We start from the raw sequence: 6,703 nt of genomic DNA on the forward strand, positions 1-6,703 counted from the left end.
TTCTGAAGAAAAGCAGCAGTAACTGAATCTGTCAGTAATATTTTCCTTGTGGACATGAGTAAGTGACGACAGAGCAAAGGGAACTGATCAGATAAATAAGATCTTGTAGTATTTCACTTACTGCTAAGATGCGCTGGTACTGCATTAACATAATGGCCCATGACAGTATAATTTCCCAAATTAAATGGAATTTTAATGTACTTTATCAGAATCTGAAGTGAATAATATTTATCTACATAATATTTAATAATGGGGTAACAGTTAACGTTTTTACAGGAAAAAAGAATCAAGTAATTTTTAAGTGCCGTGTACGGAATTTTAAGTAGTGTGTAGCTTAAGGTTTTTTACATGAAATGACACAAATAATGATGTTGTTGTGATCCTGGATCTGCCACACTGCATTTTGAGTTGTGCATTCTGGTTTTGTTTATTATTATGTTTTCTGACTAGCTCGTTCTAGTCATTTTGATGTTTCTAGCTTTCAATTCGTTTTATTTTCCATGATCTTATTCTCTGGTTTGCTTAGTTGTAGTTTCCAGTTGTTTCTGTTTGCAGTGATTGCTTATATTTGATTCCAGGAGTTTCAGTTTATCTTTTCTCCCCTTGTTTTCCCTATTGTTAAGGCTCCGTCTCTGTGTTTGGTGTTCTCATGTTTTGATCATTTCATGTTTTACTTTGCTAGTTAGCCGTCTCCTGTGTTTGGTATTTAGTTTTACTTCCCCTGTCTTGTTTTCATTTGATTCGTTTTGCCTGTTACTAATTTTGTCCCAGCTGTTGTTTTCCCCAGATTAGTTCCCAGTATATTCAGAGCCTTAGTTTGCACATGTTTGTTGTTGTTTTTTCCTCTATGTCTGCCTCTAAGTATAATAAGTATTCCCCCATCTGGATTTATTGACATTGTTTTGTTTTTGCGTGTCATGCTTTTTTTTTTTTTTACACTATCAAATTTGCTCTTGTATTCTGTTGTGTTCTTTTTTCCCATACTTTTTTTTTAAATTGTAGAATTTCTAAGCACAGTCATTTTAACCCTATGGTAGGGCTGCACGATTTTTTGGCTTAGAATTGAGATCACGATTCTCTCACGATTTTCTTTTCCAGTATAAATATTTATTGCACTTATTAACTGCACATCAACTTCGTAACAGTTGAGACTGAACATAAAAACAATAAATAAACATAAAAACAACAAATGTCTCACGTTTTGTTGTTGCTGCAAAATGTTGTACTGCTTGAAATTCCGTCTCCACCGTTACTCGACACTGCGTGTATAGAGCAGGTAGTGCAACAATAGAAAAATAGTTGCGGGACAGCACTGTGTAGCGTTTGTCTAGGGTGTTGATCATTTTCCTAAATCCCTCGTTTTGCACAGTGTTGATGGGAGCCATATCTTTGGTCAGGTGATAAGTGATAGCCTCCGTAATTTCTTTGTGCCTGCGGGAGTTCGACGGGGGAGGCGCTGTATAAGGTTCCCGTTATTGATGTTTGGGTGGTTGACCGGGACGGATTTTCTCCTGTCACTTTCTCCTCATCCCTGACGTGCTCTCCTTTGTTTTTTCCCTGTTAATTCACAGGGCACAGCTTCTGTATCATGTGGTATAAGGCTCCGCCCTTGTCATTTGTTGAGCAGGAAGAGTGAGCGCTTGTTTTCATGCAGATTACGTCCCGGATCAAAATGCGGTACAATCGTCGTCGTCTTTTTGTTTGTTTTTTTATCGTTGTCATTTGGAAATGAGATCGCACATAAGTATGAATCGAGATCGCGATTTTCTAACGATTAATCGTGCAGCCCTACCCTATGGCTAATTAAGAGTAGCGAACCACTTTAAACGCACATCCCAAAAGAGATAGATAGAATGGCACCCTCACATACAGGATGATTACAATGTTGCTGGATATCTGATCAAATTTGCTCATTAGGCCTCATTGACACAGGCCTAGAGGCGGGTGGGTGTTCCCTCAAAAGCTTCCGGTCGATGAAAACTGCGCATTCTCCCCGACTGGTTGGCGAGTGATTGCTGGCAGTTCTGATGTAAAATACCGTGTTGCACTGAAAATCTCAATGTGATTTAATTTGGATGATAGCAAATCAACAATAATTTGCATGGAAGATACTGATATGTCTGCGAACACTTGCCAAATACTCGCTGAGCTCAAGAAAATCATGATGTTTAATAAATTTTACATCGAGTTATAAAGGTCATACAGTTATGAGAGACTTTGAACATGTTTTTAAAAATTGTTTAAAGACAGAAAACAATAGAAATTATGTTTAAAAATGGGTTAAAAGCTAAAGTCATTCAGCGATTCATTGTTTATTTCATTCTTTGTTAAAGTGGTATTATGAGCGATCTGCACAGTGGTCTGAATCTGGTAGCGTGAGATTAATTGCTTTTATCTTCTCCTCCCACTTATCTCTTAGAAATCTATACATTTCTATCATCTAGACAGAGCCCTGACTAGCGAATGAGGGAAATTCTGCGTTTTCCACATTTCATGAAGCCATATGCAAATTGCACTAAATAGTATATGTTTAAATTATTTGATTCAACTAAGAGTCCTCAATGAGGAAACACTGCTTTGTCCCTCTGGTGAACATTTCTCCCCTTTTTAGTGGCTTAGCATTACATGTGTGATTCAAAGCAGAAGTGGAGATTGTTATGCTTTTGTTTCAGAAGGCAGAGCTTTTTCTTGGAAAGAAACCTCCATTTCTGGATTGCACTACTGCTCTGCTAATAGTTGGCAAGATCATGCAAACTAGTGGTGACCACAGCAATCTGCTAGCATCAAACATTTATTGTAGATTTTGTTATGTTCAATTTGGGGTTTGCACTGACACAAAAACCAAAGAAAAAAAATCAACTATGAGTTTGCTCCATTGTTATAAGATCACATGGCTCTACACCCTGTGACATGTGTTCATTTTTTTTTCTTGTATGTAATAAAGAGAGAACAGTCCTTATCATGTTTTATATGTAATATAAAAGGGCATTTGATTACCAATTATGTTCCCAAAAATATAATTACATTCAGATTCTGATAAAATACAATGAATTTCAATTTAATTGTAGGGAAATTACACCCTTAGTTGTGGGCTGTGTTATAAAGATTGTGGCAGAAGATTTTTGCTATTTATGAAAACTGATCACTTCGTTTACTTTTTAGCTGGAGCTCAGTCTGGATTCATTTTTGCTTCCCAAAAACTGCAAATTTCCAAGAAAATACTTGCTTTTGCTTTTTTTTGTCTGAAGAAAAAAAAACAACAGAATAATCAACTACAGCATGAGATGCAGTGAGAGAACGCCAGGACATGTGACAGCGGGCAAGAAGAGGTCCATTTAAAAAAAAAAAAAAGACTTGAGGTATAGTAGTATTGGTAACTGCACATCCTTTTTTCTGTTCCACCTGTCTTTTCAGCCACAGCCAAGTGTTAAATTAGGACTTTCTATTTCTGGTGTAACCATAGAATGGGGCAGCAAAGAGGTCACAAAGGTGCCAAAGGAAAAAATATATATATCTTTAGGGATGTAGGATGTTTCCTTTTTTGTATGGTTTACTCACTTCACTATCTAGCTGGCTGATGAGGGATCTTGTGTTTCAGGTGAAACACAACTACAGGCTTGAGTTCACTTCAGTTCAAACAGTCACATTGTGCGGATTTAGCAACAGAACGTGAACCCTAATACGTAAACAATTCAATTTTAGGTTTGTAACTTTGGCTCTGGTTACAGTTAAGCCTGGTGTTAAACGCGTATTAGCTGTTTTGAGTACAGTGAGTCTTTGGGGAATGAATGCAAATCAATGCAACGTCCTCCTAAGTGACAAAATAAGTGGCTGTGCGAGTGTGACTGAGTGTGAGTGAGTCACCTGATGCCCGACGCTGGCGGTCGCAGTTGATTACCCACACATCCAATTCTATTAAAAGGACACGGTCATAATCTCTAATCTCTTCCAAGTCTGGCGGAATAAGAGAGCAGGTTAATCTGGATTACACGTCAGGACCGTGAGCTCACAGCCCAGGCAGCTGATGTGCCAACGAGCCAGGAACAGGAGAAAAATAATGAACACTAACATAAAGATAGCTATAAAATGAGTTTACGCTATATGATTCATACCTGAAGATAAAGACAGTAGAAATGACCAGTAAATTAATTTGCATATGGCGGCACTAGTGCAAAACTTCATCCCCCACCCCCCGAAAGTAGAGGGAATTTATTAGAGGGAATCCCAGCTGAGAAAAGACAAAGAACAACACAAGACATGCAGAAGAAGAACAACTTGTGATCTATGCCATATGGATATGTATGTAGGATATCATCTAGTAATAAGCTTATGATTTACAGAAGATTTGAATACGAGGAACACACAAAAAACATGTGCATTCTTCAAGGTGCATTAAGACACCTGCACTGTCCAGGCACTCATCTGAACCAGAGCAAACCTCCCACCCACCCGCCCGCCCAATTAAATGGAAGAACATAAGTTTAAACAAGCATGAATTGAGTGGAAATGTGAATTAAGAGGGGAAGTTTACGCATAAATCACAACTCTAATGAGCCTCTGGATGGCTGTGGTCTGGTGGCATGTGATCTGTATACCCTGCAGCTGTGATCGTGGCACAAAGGGACTGCCAAAGACTTTCAAAAGTAAAAATATTAATCACCAGTCACAGTTGAGCAGGCTACAAGCAAAAACTTGGCAACTGGCAGGAATGTCGGATGTCCTGCACATTTCACTGCATAACCTACATACCTTCGAGAGGAATTGGAAGGGAGGGAGGGAGTTTGGGACCGACGATTTGGTGGACAAGCAAGGCTTTTCTTTACATGCACACATGGTTTCCAAGCAAGTGTTTTGCGCGCCCCCCGCAATTTCATGACTTTTATGAAAAACATCCTCTAGTTGACAACTTTTCATCCTCACCACTCAAAAGTGGTTAAAGCTCCCCTGCAGCAGCAGCAGCAGCAGCGGTTTTGCCTCAGCTGATACGCCTCGTGTGAGGAGAAGCAGCAGCAGCAGAAGCGGCGGCGGTGCTGTGCGAAGCTGCAAAGCCATCACATATACAAACCTGTTGACTGTGTCTGTCTGACGACCTGACGGCTATTTATCTTCACATCTACGGTCTTTTCCACCCTGTTTCCCCCGCAGTGAGTGAGAGTGACAGAGAGAGAGCCTGTGCTGTACTGGAACTTTCTCTCTGGGTATGCCTGCTCTACTCTATCAGCTGACTGAAAAACTATCCGGCTAAAATAACAGGTTAACACTGAGTGTGCTGTTTTTGGGGAGCCGAAACTCATTTTCAAACTGCATCCCGAGGCTTCTTTAGCCGAATAAAAACGGGGTCACACTTTACGGCTAAAAATACCTGTCTATAGCTATATTTGGCTTGGCTGGATCACAATCACAACGCTAAAATAGTCGGGCCCGCCCGACAATGAATAGGATGTCGGCTATCTCACTGTCTCCGTCGGCCAAGAGCTAAAATTAGCAACAAGGCTTGCGTCAATCACGAGCCTCAGTGCGTCAAGGCATTCCCCGCCCCCAGGGGCTGATCATTGGTCGGAATTAGCACGTTGACTGAAAAATGCGCGCCTTGTGATTGGCGGTTGAGAATTATTATTCCCGGCGTCTCCGGAGGCGTTTTTTAATTTTGAGGTTTGAGAGCGCGCAGAAGCGAAACTGATAGCTGCTTCTCACATCCCGTTCAGTGTCTGCTGCCTTCGCTGGCTGCTGACAGTATTTCCCTACTCAAGACCACATTAGCCTCTCCACAGTTTTAAATGTGAGTTTCAAAATTAGAGAGAGAGGGATTTAAGTCCACTCCAATGCCATCCTGGCTGAGCTTTTTATGTTTTATTGCTATACAGACATTAATAAATTATATATTTGACTTCCAGTTTCACAAATCAGGTCATTTCACCAGTCTTCAAAACTGTAATCAACAAATTTTTGCGCATATATTTATTTTAAAACATTTTTTTTTTAAAACAGCCTTAGCTCATCCAGCTCAACCCACTTAAAATATCCATGTATCAGGGCTTTTCTTGATGTTGTTATCTTTTACCAAAATAAGGCTGTGGGATATTACCTTTTTGTGGGATATTACCCGTTTTTAAAACATATTTATCTGCATTTCTCTTGGAAAAATAACCCAGTTATAGTCTGAGCTTTAGGTGGTGATTTTTCATTTAATGCCTTTGCCTGAAAATTGTTTTCAGACTATGGGCATGAAGCCTGGTGAGACATGCAGACACTAAAGAAATACAGAGTGAACCAAAGTCAAAATAATATGATTTTATTTGCAGCCAGAATAAACACAATTTTGCTAAAGGCTCTCCCTTTTGTGTTAATCGTTAATTCAAAAAACATAAAAGTATGGTTGTGTGGGTTGGCTCCTTCCCTGTTTCTGAGGGGTGTAAAAAGGGGTGTAAAAAGCCAGGAAAAGTTTGAAAACCACTACCTTAAACAAATGCTTGGAAATGAACCTTAGAGAAGCTGATTTATACTAACGGTGATGCTTGATGGTCAGTGCCCTGACCAGAAAACATATCACACATAGTATTATGGTCTTTTTCTGTGAGTTGTGTTTGCAATTGGGTTCTTGGAGATCTGGATTACAAATGATCACTCCTGTAAAGCACTTTGGGTCAACTGTTGTTTTGGTTTGTTGTTTTAAAATCTGCTCTGTACAACAAATAAATAAGCA

Source organism: Aulonocara stuartgranti (genome assembly GCF_965226115.1).
Source record: "Aulonocara stuartgranti genome assembly, chromosome: 11".
Lineage (NCBI taxonomy): Eukaryota > Metazoa > Chordata > Actinopteri > Cichliformes > Cichlidae > Aulonocara > Aulonocara stuartgranti.